At 44.5% G+C, this 19,159-nt stretch overlaps 1 protein-coding gene and 1 long non-coding RNA gene across 2 annotated transcripts in view; one reads left to right on the top strand and one right to left on the bottom strand.

Annotated features, from left to right (window-relative positions):
- The window catches only part of LOC307020609 (D-serine dehydratase), a 37,366-nt gene extending 24,832 nt beyond the window's left edge, over positions 1-12,534 (bottom strand). Inside the window, exons 1-2 of the mRNA XM_079652081.1 lie at positions 12,396-12,534; positions 12,172-12,280 (exon numbers count right to left, since the gene is read on the bottom strand). The gene's annotated coding sequence lies outside the window, so the exon portion shown is untranslated. The remainder of the gene's footprint in view (positions 1-12,171; positions 12,281-12,395) is intronic.
- Positions 12,535-13,941: 1,407 nt separating this feature from the next.
- LOC307020611 lies at positions 13,942-18,344 on the top strand. The gene is made up of 2 exons (XR_013802949.1): positions 13,942-15,785; positions 17,730-18,344. It is a non-coding gene; the product is annotated as an uncharacterized lncRNA (long non-coding RNA).
- The last annotated feature ends 815 nt before the right edge of the window (positions 18,345-19,159 follow it).

Genomic DNA, 19,159 nt, shown 5'->3' with positions numbered 1-19,159 from the left:
ACTGATTGTACCTTGAAAATCAATGCATTCGTTCATTTGACACGTTGGTGGTTTTAGGTAGGCTATACAGCGACCCCTGGCGGTTCTAGTGTGAAGTAAAAGTAGAAGTAGCCAACCTAAATGTTGGAATACTCTGTTACAAGTAAAAGTCATGCATTAAAATGTTACTCAAGTAAAACCGCAAAATGATTAGCATAACAATATACTTAAAGTGCATATTACATGTTTTCATTATAATGATTGATCATGAAAGTGTTCTCAAAGCTGGTAAAGGTGCAGCTAGTTTTAATGACTTTGTATACTGTAGTAGGGTATCTTGTGAATTTACTCCAGGAGTAACTATAAAGTCTGATTTAAGACTTGATTATATGTATCATCATTAATCAGAATCTGAAGTAAGTAACTAAAGGTAGCGTATTAAATAAATGTAGGGGAGTAGGCTACAATTACACAATTTAACTCTGAATTTTAGTGGGGTAAGTAACCTACTACGTAACATACCATTTACATACTCAACTAAAGCACAAGTAGGCTATTTCTAAATCTCAAGTACAGTACTTGAGTATACAAGTTAGCCTATTTCCCACCTCTGGTCAACAATGTTAGATCTTTATGTCAACTTACTAATAATATATCTTGAGTATTATCATAAAAATAGCACGTTTATTTATTTTAACAACCACGTTCTCCAAGTAAAATCTATAGAACATATAATGTTTAATCTTTTTGAAAAATATGATCAGACCATCAGTAACAGATCATCAGTCTTTTGTACAGATCAGTCCGATAAAGTCATGCCAAAACAGCGACATTTTACGCGATAAATACGGGTTTAAATATCAGCATTTGCCACGGAAGGCGAGTGGCAGCTACCGTAAACCTTCTCTTAACTCTTAACTTGTGGCATTTACTTGCCACGGCAAGTTGTGGCATATACTTGCCACGGCAAGTTGTGGCATATATAAGTTTTGGCATATACTTGCCACGGCAAGTTGTGGCATGGTTGTGGCATATACTTGCCACGGCAAGTTGTGGCATCTGTGGCATTCTATCATAATTTCCCGCTGCTGGAGAGGACACTGGCGTTGACTGTTCGCCGCTTCTCCGCCTCTGTCACCCTCTATCACCCTCAACTACCATTCGTTCTTCAATCTTTCGAATTGGACCACTGCCCTGCATTTACACATCTTTAATGCAATGCACATTGTTTTAAAAAAAAAATGTTAAACTTATTTTGGACTTCTGCCTCCGTTGCTGGCTGTAGCCGGCTGCCCTCACGTAGCCATCAACGTGCCGGGTGGCTATTGCTATCTGCTACATCGCCTACTGTCTGTCTCCGTCCCACGCAACAACCGTGGACTCTCTCTGCCTCCTGCCTTCATCTCTGGGGTGCATCTGTCCCGTCCCGCTGCTCACATCCTCCTTTCATGTCGTGGATCTTCCTCGTCTCCACAACAATCCTCCACCTCTGTGAACCTAGCTAGCCCGCAAGCTGCTAGCTGCTGCTATCTGCTGCTAGCTGCTATCGCTGCTATCGCTGCCATCACACTGCTCCCAGCCATTCCGCCTGTCATCATGCTGAAATACTCCATCTCACAGCTGCTGTCATTGACCAACTCCTCCACTCCGTCTTCCATCTCAGTCATCAGACATCTTGGACTCCTTCGTCGACCCCGCTACATTCACCGAAGCACCAGCCGCAGTTTTGTTTACCTTCAGCATGGACAATCCATTGCATCCATCTGCTCCACGCAACGCACTGTTGCACACCTGACGTGTCATCAGAACGCAACTCCTACTGCTTCTCTTACACTCTCCCCCGCTCACCTACACTCCCAGCTGCCCGGAATACCTGGAGCGGATCCCACTCCCCTCCGCCTCCCAACACATATAACAAGCCATTTCTCCCCACCATCAAGCCCCCCTCCTCTGCTCCACTGCCCCCCCTCTCATGCCCACCCCCGCACTGCTAACCTAGACAACCTCATACCTCTCCAGCCTGCCACCACCCCTACAACCCCCCACTTGACCAATTTTGCCCTTCTAAATATACGGTCACTCAACAATAAAGCTCACATCCTTCACGAACTCATCCTGGACAAATCCATCGACTTCCTTCTGCTCACTGAAACCTGGCAAAAACCCAATGACTTCTTCTCGCTTAATCAAACATCCCCCCCTGGTTTTAATTACATCACTAAACCCCGCCCCTCACGCCGTGGTGGTGGGCTGGCTGTCATCTACAACCAGAACATCCGGACTACAGAACTCACCCTCCCCTCAGTACCATCCTTCGAATTTCTCGCCTTCAAAACCCCTCCCTCACTGACAGTTATCCTCATTTACCGCCCCCTAAACCACACCCCTCCTTCCTCTCTGATCTCACTGAACTCCTAACCATTGCTTCATCCCTCTCCCCACGTCTGTTACTCCTCGGCGACCTTAACATCCACATGGACTCCACCACCTGCAAACACGCTTCTGAATTTTCCTCCCTTCTGGACAATTTCTCATTTACACAACATGTCACCTTCCCCACCCACGATAAAGGACACATCCTTGACCTTGTCTGCTCCACCAACCTCACAGTACTCGACCCCCACCCCTGCCCCTTTCCCCTCTCTGACCACAAACTCAAAAAGTTCACCACCGCCTCCCCCGTCCGCCGCCCCCCCCCCCCATCCAGGAACATCACTTTCCGTAATTTACGCTCTGTTGATCCCCAGCACCTGTCCGACCTGCTATCCTCTACTCTCCCCCTGGACTCGAACCTCAGCTCACCCGATGATCAACTCAACCACCTTAATTCAACCCTACTCGCCTCCCTCAATAGCTTGGCCCCCCTCAAAAGGAAAAATGTCACTTTTAAAACCTCCTCACCCTGGTTCACCCCTGCACTCCGTAAACTGAAGCAAACCGGCCGCCAGCTTGAACACCTAACCATGAAATCATCCCTCACAGTTCACCATGATTCCTACAAACTCCATCTCACTACCTACAGAGACGCCCTCAATGCCGCAAAATCTGCTTACCTCTCCACCATCTTCATCGACCCCTCCCGTAACCCCAGGACCCTCTTCTCCACCGTCAACAAGCTCCTCAAACCCCGTGCTGACACCCTCTCTTCCTCCACTTCCACATGCAGTTCATTCCTCCAGTTTTTCTCCGACAAAATCACTGCCATTAATCACTCCCTATCCGCTGCATCTGTCACAAAAACATCTCCCCCAACATCCACCGCCACAATTCCTCCCTCCATCTCCCATGACCTCCCGAGCCCTCCTCCCCACGGCATTCTCTCCCAGTTCACTCTGGTTACCCCCCCTGAAATACTCCAACTGATCAGCTCCTCCAAACCCACAACCTGCTCGCTTGACCCTCTACCCACCCCTCTTCTGAAGTCCTGCCTCCCCGTCCTTTGCCCCTACATTGTCAACCTTTTCAACTCCTCCCTGTCCCAAGGAACCGTTCCCTCTGCCTTCAAAACTGCTGCTGTCACTCCCATCCTCAAGAAACCCGGTCTGGATCCCTCCTCCCTCAGTAATTACCGCCCCATCTCCAACCTCCCCTTTCTCTCTAAAACAATAGAACGCATCATCTCCAAACAACTCCACCGCCATCTCCAAAAAAATGACCTTTTTGAACCCCTTCAGTCTGGTTTTCGTCCTCACCACAGCACAGAAACGGCACTCATCAAAGTCCTCAATTCCCTCCTCACCTCTGCTGACACCGGTTCCCTCAACATCCTCATCCTCCTTGACCTGGGTGCAGCCTTCGATACCGTGAGCCACACCATCCTGCTTACCCGACTCCGGGATATCGGTATCGAAGGTACTGCACTCAGGTGGCTCCAGTCCTACCTCTCCGACAGATCCCACTTCATCTCCCTCAACAATCACTCCTCTACCACAGCTTCAGTCACCCAAGGTGTTCCCCAAGGTTCAGTACTCGGCCCCCTCCTCTTCATCATCTACATCCTCCCCCTTGGTCAGATTCTCCGCCATCACAACCTGGACTTTCACTGCTATGCTGACGACACACAGATCTACCTCAGCACCAAATCCCCCCACAACCCCCCTCTCACACACATCGAATCCTGTCTGACTGCAATAAAATCCTGGATGCAACACAACTTCCTCAAACTCAACAGTAATAAAACTGAACTCCTCCTCATCGGCTCCAAATCCACCCTCAGCAAAACCCCCAACCTGACACTCACCATCGATGGCACCCCTGTTTCCCCCTCCACCCAGGCACGCAACCTTGGCGTGATATTCGACCCCACCCTCTCCCTCGACCCCCACATCCGCCAAGTTGTAAAAACCTCATCTTTCCACCTCCGCAATATCGCCAAACTCCGTCCCTCTCTCGCCCGCCCGCCCCGCAGCTGAGCGACTCATTCACGCCTTCATCTCCTCCCGCCTTGACTATTGCAACTCACTCCTCTTCGGCATCAGCACAACATCCCTCAACAGACTCCAGCGTGTCCAGAACGCAGCCGCCAGACTCCTCACCCACACCAAATCATGGCATCACATCACCCCGGTCCTCAAAGAACTCCACTGGCTTCCCGTCTCACACCGCATTCACTACAAACTCCTGGTCCTCACCTATAAAGCCCTCCACCATCTAGCCCCCCCCTACCTCACTGACCTCCTCATCCTCTACCAACCACCCCAGTCCCTCAGATCCACCTCAGCCGGTTTGCTCTCAATCCCCAAGGCCAAACTCCGGAGCTTCGGGGACAGAGCCTTCTCTGTGGCAGCCCCGAAGCTCTGGAACTCCCTCCCCCAAGACCTCCGTGAGTCTGATTCCCTCACCCTGTTCCAGTCCTGTCTCAAAACCCACCTCTTCAACTCTGCTTATCCTTAAACCCGCCCCTCCCCCCTCTGAACCAACATCCTCCTGACTGCTTTTCTGTTTTTGTTTTGTTTTTGTTTGTGTTTTTGTTCTTGTTTGTCGACCTGACTCATATTGTAAAGCGTCTTTGGGTCTAGAAAAGCGCTATATAAATCCCATTTATTATTATTATTATTATTATATACTTGCCACAGATACCACATCTGTGGCATATACTTGCCACAGATACCACGGAGTAGCGGCGTCCGTGGCAGATGCCGGAAGTACTTGCCACTGCCCGCAGATGCCACGAAATGCACTTGCTGTCTCTCCAGAAGGGTTCATGTACATGTAGGCTACGGTTTGTTAGCTGTTTGCTTAGCTATGTTGCCGGCTAGCAAACTCAGGCATTGCAAACAATAACGTGATATCAGAAAACTAGAAATGTATAACTCACCTGACACTGTGGCGTACTATTCTCTTTATTCGAGTCTGTCATGTCCTGTAAATGTCAACGATGGGTGTGTAATAAGAACGTCAACAGCCTGATGGCAACCGAAAATCCCTCTCTTCTTGTATCTCAGATAGAAGATATGATTGGAGACGAGCAGCCAATCAGAATTGACCTTCTCGAGTTCTCCGATTGGTTGGTTTTGTGGCACATTTGTAACGCTGTGACAACTTGAGCGAGCGAAGGCAAAGCTGAGCGCCCACAGGGTGGAGATGTCCAGCGAGCGAGGGAGAGAGAGCGCAAGCAGAAAGCGTCTGCTTGCGCACGGAGCAGGAGTTTTATGAGAGTAAATATATTTCTCTGTGCTCAAAAATGTTCAAGTGCGCGCTCAATCACATTTTCTATGCTCAACATTTTTTATTGCGTGCTCAGGATAGAGGCACAAATATAACGCCATACACACGGCACAGTGCTGCAGCATGTCTGAGCGAGAGAGATGCAGCGTGTCTGTGAGACCCCGCCCCCGCACGCAGATGAGAGAGAGAGAGATCTCTTTTAAAATATATTGAAAGTTAGAAACTGAGATGGTTAGAGAAAATGTGCAAGATAATGTTTATTTAGCATTTCTGTATTGTCGAAATTATGACATTTATAACGGGATAAAATCTAAGTGAATGGTCTGCTGCTGCTGAATGCATGGGGCAAGTGACTGGAACAAGTTTTAAAAGTTATTACATCATTTGATAATTCATTCTATTTAGGGGCGCCTTTCAAAGCACCCAAGGACACCTTACAATTCATAACATATTCCAAGGAAAGGTTTTAAGACAGTAAAGAATGCAGTCCGGGTGATGTTTTTTATGTGTGGTGCAGATGAGAGAGCTGTCCAGAATGACACCAAGATGTTGTGTTTGTGCTCTTGATAAGCCATTAAAACATTAAAATACGTGTCTCCTGTTCACCAAAACATACCCATCTGTTATGGAAAAATAAAGTATTCCAAAAGTATTCCAAAAGTAATCTGCCACCGGTACCGGCGGGGATTGTTGCTAGCTTCTGATACGCAGAAGAAAAATCTGGCCCACCCTATTTTTTACAGGCCCACCCTAAAGTACATTTCTGCCTACGCTACTGCTGCAGCGAGAGCAAAAGTCTGATCATTGTTAAAGAAGAAACAAGAACTGCAAACAAAAACCTATGCTAAAACAAAGAAAAAATACTTACAGTTTACATGATTACACAAATGATTTGTTTACAACTTATAGTTTTATTTTTGAAATTTATTTTATTTTGCTTGACTCAGTTTTTTTTTCTTTTAAACTCATAGTTTTGCTTTATTCTGAGAAAGTGTGGCTTTATCATTATGATACAAAACTAATCCCATAAATCAGCTGCTCTTCATTTTTTTCCTGCTATATTTGACGAGTGATACAAATATTTTTTACCACAAGTTCTTAAGAAAACTGAAACTGTCGGACTCGGTTCTAGTTTGACTTCTACCAGAAATACCAGAAACCTGCAAATGAAGAATATTTGTAATGTTCTGCACAGATAGTGCCTTAACTTCAATTTGAAAACGCGTGGCAACTTTATTAATACAGCAGTTGAAAAGATTTGTGGAAGGATACATTCTTCATGGGCTTCAATGGCTCTCTAGTAAAGGGTGTTTTATGGTTGCTTATATTATCCTTCCTCAGATGGTGGTTTGTTTAAATAACTAGTGACATTTGAATAAATATTGCAAAAAAGGGTTCCAAAAAAATATATAACCTGGCCGGCTTAGCCAGTGTGTATTTCTTCAAGCACCACAAGATTCAGAGTTTATAAAATACAATTCTGGGCCACATACAGAAAAAAATGCCTGTTTTGAAGCCTTAAAATGGTGCAGGAAAAGGACTTTGTATTATACTTAAAGACAGGGCTATTCAGTTAAGAGAAGAGAAAAAGGAAAGCAAATTGTTATAATGGGTGATGTAACATTAATGACATACATAAATGAGGTCCTTGGTGTTGAATGTTGTACAATTATGTGCGCCCTTGCTCATTGTGTCCTGCAGAGGGCAATGTTGTCTGCAGTGCGTCCAGGACGTGACGTCACTGACTATACCTTGCACTACATGTGGCCTCTACCTTATCCGTTCAGATGTTGTTTGGATCGAGAGCTGAGCGGCAGCACAACCGCATCTCTCCTACCACGATAAATAAATATGCCTAATGAAGGCTAAAGGTAGCTGTCTACTACTGAGTTCTATTAAATCTCCACCGCAACGCACTCCGCATAACAGGTTATGGGCCCAGGAATGCCAGTCTAGAGCAACAAGGTAACAGAAGAACGAGCTGTTAGCCAAGAGAAGCTACTAGGGGGACCTGGATGAAGACGGCGCTGAGAGACTCCCGCGTAAACTGAAGACACGGTGTTTCTACAAGCCGCAACCCAATGTTTGGAGATAAGTGAACTGTATAAAGAGAAGACGTGTTAACGTGGATGCAACGTAAAAAATGGCCGGAGCAGGAACATCCCAGCAGATTTTATTCGATGGAACAGAAGATAAGTATGATCTGTGGGAGACGAGATTCCTTAGCCGTTTGCACATTTTGAAGCTAAAAGACACTATTTTGCGAGTGCCCACGGGTGAAGCCGCATTAGCTGCAGATCCAGGAAAAAATGAAGACTGTTATGCACAGTTAGTGAATGCCCTGGATGATAAGAGCCTGTCATTGATAAGACATGATGCCGCCGAGGATGGAAGGAAAGCCCTGAAATTATTGAGGGAGCACTATTCAGGAAAAAGCAAGCCAAGGATTCTAAACCTGTATACATCATTGACCACGATACAAATGGCAGACAATGAAACTGTTACTGATTACATGATAAGGGCTGAGAATATAATTGCAGCTCTACGTGATGCAGGAGAGAACATGAGTGATGGGCTGCTTGTAGCCACCATTTTGAATTGACTGCCAGACTCATTCAGGCCACTGGCTGTCCATGTAACACAGAACGAGGATGATGTTACATTTAAAGACTTCAAGAGAAGACTGAGGATCTATGAAGAATCTGAGAAGATGAGGACGACTGGATCTATGGACAGTGTGATGAAGACTAACACAAGGCAACGTAGACGAGGCACCAAGACACACAGGAAGAATGGAGAACCCACTCTGACTTCAGTGACTTGTTACAAGTGTGGAGAAAAAGGACACATTAGAAGCAAGTGCACCCAGAAAGTGTGGTGCAGTCACTGCAAGAGCAACACACACACAGAGTCCCTGTGCAGGAAAAAGGGAAAAGAAGACGGAGCCAGGAAGGTTGCAGAGGAAGAAGAGGAGGACAACGGCGACGAGGATCATTGCTTCATGGCCAAGCAGGCAAACAGCGAGAGGCCATCAGCCAACGTAAAGACGAAGGGCATCATGGTGGACGTCGGAGCGACATCCCACATAGTGAACGATATCGCCAAGTTCAAGAGTTTTGACAACACATTCCAGCCTGACACCCATTCAATCGAGCTGGCGGATGGGACCAAATGCAGCGGGATGGCGCAACGCAGAGGGACAGCGCGTATCTATCTGCTAGACAACGATAGACGTCAGCAGAGAGCACAGCTGCATGAAGCACTGTATATGCCGACATATCCACACGATATCTTCTCAGTGACAAGAGCAACAAATGGAGGAGCGACAGTCACTTTCAAGAAGGGGGACAGCCACATGATCACCAAGAGTGGTAACAACCGGTTTGACTTCCATGAAAGTGGTAATCTGTTTTACTTGCCAACTGTTCAGAAAAATGTTGATAAATGTAATGTTTGCCACGACATGCAAACTTGGCATGAAATGTTGGGACATTGCAATTATGAGGATGTACAAAAGTTACTGGGTGGGGTAAAAGGCATGGAGATAAGAGGCAGTGCAGTCAGGCCTGCACAGCTGTGTGAAATGTGTACAAAAGGAAAATTCACCCAGACAAGGAATAGGGAGCCAGACAGAAAGGCTACATAACCTTTACAGCTGGTCCACACTGATTTAGCCGGTCCCATGAGAACCCCAAGCTTAGAAGGGCACAAATATGCACAGTCTTTTACGGACGACTATTCGGGTGCCATAACTGTTTATTTTCTCAAATCCAAAAGTGATGCAATACATGCCACAGAGAGGTTCTTGGCAGACTCAGCACCTTATGGAAAAGTAAAATGTTTACGTTCAGACAACGGTGGCGAATTTAATAATAGAGAATTCAAATCACTGTTAACCAAAAATAGGATTAGACATGAGACATCTGCACCCTATTCACCTCACCAAAACGGCACAGCAGAGAGAGGTTGGCGAACCCTCTATGAAATGGGCAGGTGTATGCTGTTAGACAGTAAGTTGCCAGACACACTGGAGTTATGCTGTACAGACGGCAGCCTATGTAAGAAACAGGTGTTACAGTAATCGCACAAAGAAAACACCTTATGAGATGCTCACAGGCAAGAAGCCAGACATGTCTAAACTTCAGAAATGTGGATCTGTGTGTTTTGCCTACACACAAGAGAAGGGGAAGTTAGATTCCAGATGTGAGCAGGGCATTTTTATTGGATATGATAAGAACAGTCCAGCTTATCTTGTGTACTGTCCAGACATAGATAAGGTCCAAAAACACAGGTTGGTGAAATTCACAAACAAGACAGCCAAAGAGAAAGAAACACAGACTCCTGAGTCACACATTGAATGTCAGGACAGAGAGGTACACCCCAGGGTCCTTGACAATGAGGAAAATGTTGATGAAAGAATGGGAAATGCATCAGGTCAAAGTGTTCAAGGTGATGTTTCTGTGGCTGAATGTGAACAGCCAGGCACTGAGAGTGAGGCTAGAAAGAACCCCCCTAGAGCTAGGAGAAAGCCAATGCACTTACAGGATTATGAGACTGAGGATACAGTAGACCAACTGGTAATATGTGTAGACTCTTGTTATAGAGCAGTTTGTGACATACCACAAAATTACAAGGAGGCCATAGGGTCAACCAAGTCACGGCAGTGGATCAATGCAATGAATGACGAGATGCAGTCACTAGAAGAGAATGACACATTCAAGATCACCCAGTTGCCTCTAGGCAAAAAGGCAGTGGGGGGTAGGTGGTTCTATACTCTCAAGTGTGATACTGATGGGTCAGACAAGTATAAGGCAAGATTTGTTGCAAAAGGTTACAGCCAAAAACAAGGCATTGACTATGAGGAAACTTTCTCACCTACAGCTGACATGACAACTGTTAGAGTTGTCATGCAAAAGGCAGTGCAGGAAGATTTAGTTTTACACCAAATGGATGTGAAAACTGCATACCTGCATGCACCCATTGATTGTGAGATCTATTTGGAACAACCTGAAGGTTATGAGAAAAAGTCAAAAACTGGAGAAAAGTTAGTATGCAAATTACAGAAGTCCCTATATGGTCTAAAGCAGTCAGGCAGAAACTGGAATGCTCTGTTACATGCATATCTCACTGAAAATGGTTCTGAACAAAATCCTGCTGATCACTGTCAATACACAAGGGAAAAACAAAACGAAAAAGTGATTCTGATTGTATGGGTTGATGATCTGATAATTGCTGCTAACAATGAGGAGGTTCTGAAAAGTGTCAAAATGATGCTCAATGATAGGTTTAAAATGAAAGACCTGGGGAAATTAAACAATTTTCTTGGTATAGATTTTAACCAGTCAGAGGGTCAAGTCACAATGTCACAGGAAAAGTATGTAAACAAAATCCTCTCCAGATTTGGAATGCAAGATTGTAGGGTCAGAGAAACCCCATGCGAGTCTAAACTTGAATACACAGAAAATGCTGAAAAAATGGAAGAGCCAAGGATGTATAGAGAGGCAGTAGGAAGTCTGATCTATTTGGCTACATGCACTAGACCAGATTTAAGTTTTGTGGTCAGTAAACTTTCCCAGCATTTTGCTGAACCAAGTGAAGAGCATTGGAGCACTGTGAAGCATGTGTTCAGGTATCTTAAGGGTACAACAGACCGTGGATTATGCTTTAAAAAGGATGACGCAGGTAAACTGGGCCTAATAGTCCATAGTGATGCAGACTGGGCCTCAGAGGTTACAGACAGACGTAGCACCACAGGGTACTGTGCCAGTCTGAGTGAGAGAAGCTCTCTCATTTCATGGAAGAGTAGAAAACAACCAACAGTTGCACTGTCTACCTGCGAGGCAGAATACATGGCCTTAGCGTCAGCCATACAGGAGTGTATGTATTTACAACAGCTACTCAAGGGTATTGATGAGTATCAATATGGGCAAACCAAGGTTTATGATGACAACCAAGGAGCTATTGCACTTGCCAGAAATCCAGTAAATCGGCAGAGGTGCAAACATATCGATATTAAATATCACTTTATCCGAGAAACTGTGAACAGTGGGAGGATATCTTTGGAATATTGTCCTACTGACAACATGGTAGCTGACCAGTGCTTGAATTGGAATAAAAAAGGTGCCAGTGCTCTAAATCAGCAACTGTTTCAAGTCAATTTATTTATACAGCCCAAAAACAAGTATTTGGCTCAAAATCATTGTATATCCTATAATGCTGGTGGGTTTGTCTCTTTACTGTATATTTTAGAAAGGCTCACTGTACTTAAACAAAATGACTCAGGGTGCCAAAAAAAGAACTGCTATTTTTATAACATTTATAACATTTTTTTTTAAATATTGAGGTTAGATGCATCAATCTGGTGCACTTTGAGAGCAAAATGAAGAGATATATGGATACCTCTCAACATCTATATGAAACACAACTGTAAGCAGATTAACTTTTTCTTTATGGATATAAAATAAACTAAAGCCTGACTCCTACTGGCGGCTGGTTAAATGACTCCTCGTCCCTGAGTACACTCACCATCTTTCAGCAGGAAAGGAGAGAGGGAATCAATGGAGCTGCCAGGGAGGACACAGGGGAATCCAGACGTTGGTCTATGGGATGTAGACGTAGCACTTTGTATGGAGAACTGAGAGAGAGAGAGAGACAGAGAGAGAGACAAAGAGAGAGAGAGAAACATTATATACTGTATGTGTTCATTATATCTACTATTTCAATATTATTATGTATTGTTTCATACTCACATTGTTAAAAAAGGCTCCAGAAGGCCTTGGGGACAGCAGTATCAGGGGCTGAAGCTGGACAGGCTCTTTCATCAGCACTTCTCCTTCCCTTTGCCAGCCACGACCTCACATACTTTTCTGGATTGAACTGTCCTAGCGGTGGTCCATTGCATTTGATAAAAACCAGACTGGACAGTCGGCTGACAGAGAGAGCATTCCTTTTTGCAGTAAGGATATCATTCATGCTGCTGAATGCCCGCTCACACTCACTAGTGGAGACAGCGATGGTTCGGACTGCTTTTAGTAGAGGCTCCATGGCAGCAGGCGTACGGGATGCCCTGATTTCCTTGTATTCACGAAAGCCCTGAACAGTCTCTCTTCTGTCCACTTTCAGCAGTTCGCACAAACGTAGCACCTCTGCGTCCCCATACTGTATGTCTAACTCCTCTTCAGGCCAACTACCAGGATGGAGAACTTTTATGTCATGTATTAGCTGATTGTCCCGGGCCTCCCGGCCATGTAATGGGCTTTCTCTTGTGCTGACATGAGAGGAGGTTGTGGAAGTCATTCTGTGTCTCAGATTCTCTACCATACTGCGGAAAAACTGACCTGCATGAATCTGTACAAGCCTGCCATTCTCATGCAGGGCAACACCCTTGAAATATTTCTCAGCTAGAGCTCTATGAACTGTAGTCATATGTGGGCCAGGCATGGAGACCATGGATTCAAAAACTCGTATTTCTTGAGTTAGGAGCCTATCTGCTGTAGGCAGTGTCATCTCTCTTTTTTGGAGTTGCCGAGAGAGGTCGCTGAGCTCTGTGAGCGCATCATACATCAGTCCCAGATTGCTGACAAACGGTGCAGATGTGAGCACATCATCAAGGCCCTTGTACTTTGCTCTGTCTCTGGAATCCCTGCTCATGTCGTTTGAAGCATTTGAAAAGTGATCATGAAGCACTCTGTAGTTTTCCCAGACTGCTCTGACGCTCCTTTCACTTGAAGCTACCCAGCGGATGGACAAAACACGCCCGATCACCAGGAGACGCTGTCCGACTGCTTGTGCACACTGCGCTAACTGCCTCTGATTTTTGGGGGAGGCATGAAACAAAGAGTAGAGTTTATCAAAAAATATTTGAAAATGATTGACCCCTGAGACCTCCTTGACCACATCCCCAACTGCCAGCTCTAGTCGATGATTTGAGCAGTGCCACACAAACAGGCTTGGGAATTTACTACACAACTGGGTAGCAACGCCTGTTCTCTTCCCTAGCATTACTGAAGCCCCATCACATGCAAAAGAAACTAAACACTTACCTAAAAAGTCCTCGCTAAAATGTCTTCCAAGACACTCCATTAAAGCCTTTGTGATGTCATCAGCAGTTGTTCCATCCAACTCGATCAGCTCCCAAAAAAACGTTTCGGGCTCAGCATCAGCTAATGCTGAGCGTAGACACACAACAAGCACAGTTTTACCACTAATAGTGGTAGATTCATCGACCAAAACACAGAGTTTTCTTTTGTTTTCTATAATGTCTTTGGCCATTTTAGTCTTCAGCTCATCTGCTATGTGGTCGATGATTTCACCGCAGGTTTTATTAGAGTGCAAAACCCTGCCCACGTTCAGCCCGTTCAGTTTCTGCAAGTTCAAATCAATTGGCATGTCCGTGAATGGCCGGCTATGCTTTCCAATTTTATATGCCGTTCGAAAAACTCTGATAGTGGTCTCGTATTCTGATCTATGCATAGACTGCACTTGCTTTTGAATTGCTTCACGTGAAGCAGACTGAAGTATGTCAGCAGCTTTTACATGGGCTTGTGATTCTTTGTGTTCTTTGATTTTTTTTCTCAGGCTAGCTTGTTGTTTGCACTTCTCACTACCAAAATGAGACACTTGCACACTCACCCCATTCAATCGAGAGTTTCAGTCCTTGTCCAGTGTGTTTTCCCAAATATTTCACCTCTTTACATATCCGACATCCCAGCTTTTTGTCTTTAACAATGAGCCATTCATTGATCTTGCAAAAATAGTCCACCTGGTCCCTTGTCCAGCAGTCAGGTGCATCGCTTTGCCCGGTGTTGTTGGTGGTAGTTACGCCAGCAGCAGCTAACGTTAGCGGGAGAGAAGGCTCTGTTGGAGCTAGTGCTACTGAACTTGGAGCAGGAGGGTCGACGAGAGAAGGCACAATTTCAGACACAGGCACAGCATTTTCTGTATTTGAAGTCGGGTCCTTGTCCGGCGACAACCGCTGTCTTTTCGCACTATTAAGCCACGTTAACATTTTTGAAATGCTAACGTCGTCGTTATGTGATGTATTTTCTGCTCTAGTCTATCGCGGCGGTGCGTCAGAGATGCGTCATGAGATGTCGCCGGCAAATTTGTTGACATGCGTCATGACGTGCCGCCGGCTGCCGGCGGCTGAGTACCGACATTTTACTGAGTACCGGAGTACCGGCAAGGTGCCGGTACTCAGTAAGAAGTGCCGGTACTACAAGGGTAAAAATCAGAAGTGCCGGTACTGCGTACCGGTGAGTACCGGCCCAATTCAAGCACTGTAGCTGACCTTATGACAAAACCAGCCACTAAGCTACAACTGAAAAAGTTTGCTCAGTATTTATTTTGGCACTTAAAGTGCAAGAAATGCATATATGTGCCATTGTATTTTTGTTGTTTATTTTGTATTGAAGGCCATATGGGGAGAATATTTCTTTTGTTTGTATTCTGTTATGAAAATGTACCACAATAAGCTAGGATCGAGTGGGGGTGTTGAATGTTGTACAATTATGTGCGCCCTTGCTCATTGTGTCCTGCAGAGGGCAATGTTGTCTGCAGTGCGTCCAGGACGTGACGTCACTGACTATACCTTGCACTACATGTGGCCTCTACCTTATCCGTTCAGATGTTGTTTGGATCGAGAGCTGAGCGGCAGCACAACCGCATCTCTCCTACCACGATAAATAAATATGCCTAATGAAGGCTAAAGGTAGCTGTCTACTACTGAGTTCTATTAAATCTCTACCGCAACGCACTCCGCATAACACTTGGCACTCTAGAGGGGTCATTTTTGCGATCATGGGGCATTACCATGGATGTATAATAAGAACTGGATACAGCGTGGCAGGCGGGCCCTCGTTCATTCCTATGAGAGTTGCTCATGTTGTTTTGAAATCACTTCCGTGAGATAGATAGGTAGATACACGGGCCCTTTCTCATTTCATCAAATCCCCCTCCTCGACTCCTCGGTCCTCCGGTAGTGACCCGGAAATGAATTTCAGCGCACCATGTTGAAGGACATCTAATTTCTCTAAATGCACTTCGAGGACCGAAGATCGAGCGTCGAGGAGGCTCTCTGGAGGAGTTATAACCGAGCAGTGGCGGCTGGTGGAATTTTTTTTTGGTGGGCTGTTGATATAGTGAGTACACATTTTTTTGGGGGGAGAAATGACCCCTTAAATTGGGACTTATGGTGATGTAATGGCCCCATAAAATCGTGGTTCTAGGGCCAGGAACAACCAGGCTGAGTCGGGCTGAGTATGCTAAACTAGAGAGAGAATCGCTGTCAAGGGGGCTACAACTACAACAAGATGAACATATTTGACCGGGATTTAATTGTAATACACGTTTCAAAATGATGCCGAAGTAACAACATACTGATACCGGATAGTAAAAACCATGAATTAAGGCTTTGACAAGTCTGCAGACAGACGGCAGGCAAAAAACCTTTTAAAATGCGTGTTGTCTAATGGAGATTTGGCTAAGCTAACGTTGTAAATGCTCCGACCGTCCACACCCACAACAACGGCCTATACAGACATAAATAAACCAGCGACTGTATTCGCCATGACATAGACAGTATGTGGTTTGTACTTGTTTAACTTTTGTCTAGTTTCTGAACAGATATGAAGAGCTCTGAGTGCTAAGAGCTAACGGCTGTGTTGTTTTTCTGGGGAGCTCATTGAAGATGACGTCACGGCTCCGCCTACACTGCGTTACGATAGATACTACCCCAGTTCCTCAAGAGTCTAAAAAACAACTCACGTCAACGCACGTAAGCAACGTGAGCACCCTCGTGACCAAAATATTTGACGGCGCTGATTGGCTGAAATTATGTTTCGGCGGCACAGTTTACTATTGACACTTTTGCAACGTGCTGGTTGCTGCTGTTTGGCTCGGGGGCAGCGCCCCGTAATGATAAACTAATGCCAAGGGCAAGGCCAGGCAGGAAACATGTGACTTATCAGTAACTTTAGACACCGTAACGCAATTTTAAACAAGATTTTATTGTAGATTATACATTTTACTGATGCCAATTGTATGATATTTACCTTGTTCATTAAAAAAAAAAAAAAATGTATATTTTTGAAATATATACTTTTTGAAATATTTTTTTTTATTTAATATTTTTTGAAATATTTTTTTTTGTATGTGGGAAGAGGTGGGGCAGCGCCCCTATGGGCCGGCCGCCACAAACCGAGGATACACTGATGGGTCCTCCACGGCCCTCCACGGCTCCTTCGTGAATGCATTTCCAGGAACAGAGATGTTTCAAAGAGTCGTGACGCACGGCCGGACTTATCTCAGCCAATGACAGCTCTGCATGCGTCCCCTGGATATTATTTTATTAACTGCTTTCATCGCGACGCAATGTTTACAGTGAGAACAGCTGTGAGGTCCGTGCAGAAAGCATAGCAGTGTGTATAATATGTATCACTCAGTATAACAGGCCTACATTACTCTCTTTATTTGCTTTAGTTTAGTAGATATCTACAAACAAAGAGTTGATATTTTTCTAAAACCATTTAGTGCTTCACATAATAAAATACACAACGACTGTAGCCTGTTTTAGGACGTGTGTGTGTGTGTGTGTGTGTGTGTGTGTGTGTGTGTGTGTGTGTGTGTGTGTGTGTGTGTGTGTGTGTGTGTGTGTGTGTGTGTGTGTGTGTGTGTGTGTGTGTGTGTGTGTGTGTGTGTGTGTGTGTGTGTGTGTGTGTGTGTGTGTGTGTGTGTGTGTGTGTGTGTGTGTGTGTGTGTGTGTGTGTGTGTGTGTGTGTGTGTGTGTGCAGCGGACAGACGGGTCTCAGTTGGTTTGGTGTCCTCTGCTTACTTGTAATACTTGTAAATTAATCTTTTGGCCCGTAATTTATTTTCCTCATTGTAGCGACCAGAGAGGGGAGAGGGGGGGGATATATCCAGTCTCTGATAGTGTTACGTTATTATGAGAGTGCTCTGTTTGATTCTGAAATTGTATATATTTATATAAATATATACATGGGCCGTTTCTTCCTATAGGCGGACTATGCGGGGGCCTCAGGGCCCTGTTTCTGTCTGCTCATTAATCTGCATGTGAATGTTTTCAGCTGTGCGTGCAATATGTAAATAAGCTGCGCAGTAGCCCTGACGTCATTGGCTGCCCATCCTTTGGTCCGCCTCTGAAGATGGTGATTGGATTGACATCATCCAATCGCAGCGCACAGCCGGCGCACACCTGCTGGGGAGGAGTACAAAGGCCGCGGACTATCACCCCTCTGGAGGCTCTGTTGAGTGAACAGACGGCTCTCGCTATTTGCTCTTCGTTCTTGGGGTTAACTTGTGTGGACCGTGTTATTGTGATTAACAGTATTGTTGTGATTAGATGTGCGTAGATTAGTTTGATTAGATGTGCTTAGATTAGTTTAGTATTGTTTGACTGTTGTCCTAGCTGTGTTTTCTTACAGCCTTCCTTTGCTAGTTGTACCACTTTTACATTGAGGTTTTGTTTCCTTCTTTATTTAGTGTGTGAGTATTTAGTTTCCCTGTATGCGTTTAGACTCACTTTTTAGAGTCCTCCTTTAGTTTGGTTGCCCATTTAAACTTGCGCCCTTGTGGCCTCTATTGTTTGTTATTTAAACCGGTGTTTGTGGCAATTTGTTTGTTTCAGGCTGCTTGCCTGCCATTTTGTTCACCTGTTGTGCATTAAAACAACGTATAACTTTTCCCAATCCCATTCTGGTTGTGTTGCTTCCCTTTGATTCCCCTAGCTCAGAAGGGAACGTAATACACACAAAGATGAACAAAATTAGTAGAAGCGGGAGGGCTGAAGCATAGCTTGTGGAAAGTTGCCCTCCCGTGCATCATCCTAATACAGCGGTATTATTGCGTCAAAAACGTATAGAAATGAAGGAGTACAAAGAAATAAAGAAAACAGGAGAACAAATTAAATAAAAGTTAGGGCAGGAAAACAATAAATGCATATATATATATATGAAAACTAGATATAGGGTCATTTTCTGTACATGTCAATAGCATTTTCAACTATCTTTTTTTGGAAATTAAAATACTATCTATAAATATATACATAGGTACACATGTACTTGGCAAATGAATAATAATAATAATAATAATAATAATATATGCATAATTGCATATAAACATTGTGAACACTTATTTTCAAGTGACTTTTTTTACATTCATATGTTCACGCTGTGGTTTGGAACTGCTTTTGAATGTTATTAGGCATTTTCTTATGGAAAATGTTGTGCATAATCAGTACTGTTTTAAGCTGTACTATCTCAACACATTTTAATAGATTGAGTTTTCTTAAATATGGGAGTTGTGTGTTCATATTTACCAACACCACAGACTATTCGTAATACCTTTTTTTGGGATTTTATTATTTTTTGTAGATTTGTTGAGTACGTGTTTCCCCGTATTTCGGAGCAGTAGTAAAGGCAAGGGAGAAATAGACTGTTATAAAGAGTATATTTTCTTCAAGAATGTTCTTAGTATGATACAAAACACCTATTGTTTT

The sequence above is a fragment of the Notothenia rossii genome (genome assembly GCF_949606895.1).
Source record: "Notothenia rossii genome assembly, chromosome: 9".
In the NCBI taxonomy this organism is placed as follows: domain Eukaryota; kingdom Metazoa; phylum Chordata; class Actinopteri; order Perciformes; family Nototheniidae; genus Notothenia; species Notothenia rossii.
This window is presented reverse-complemented; position numbering and strand designations above follow the sequence as displayed.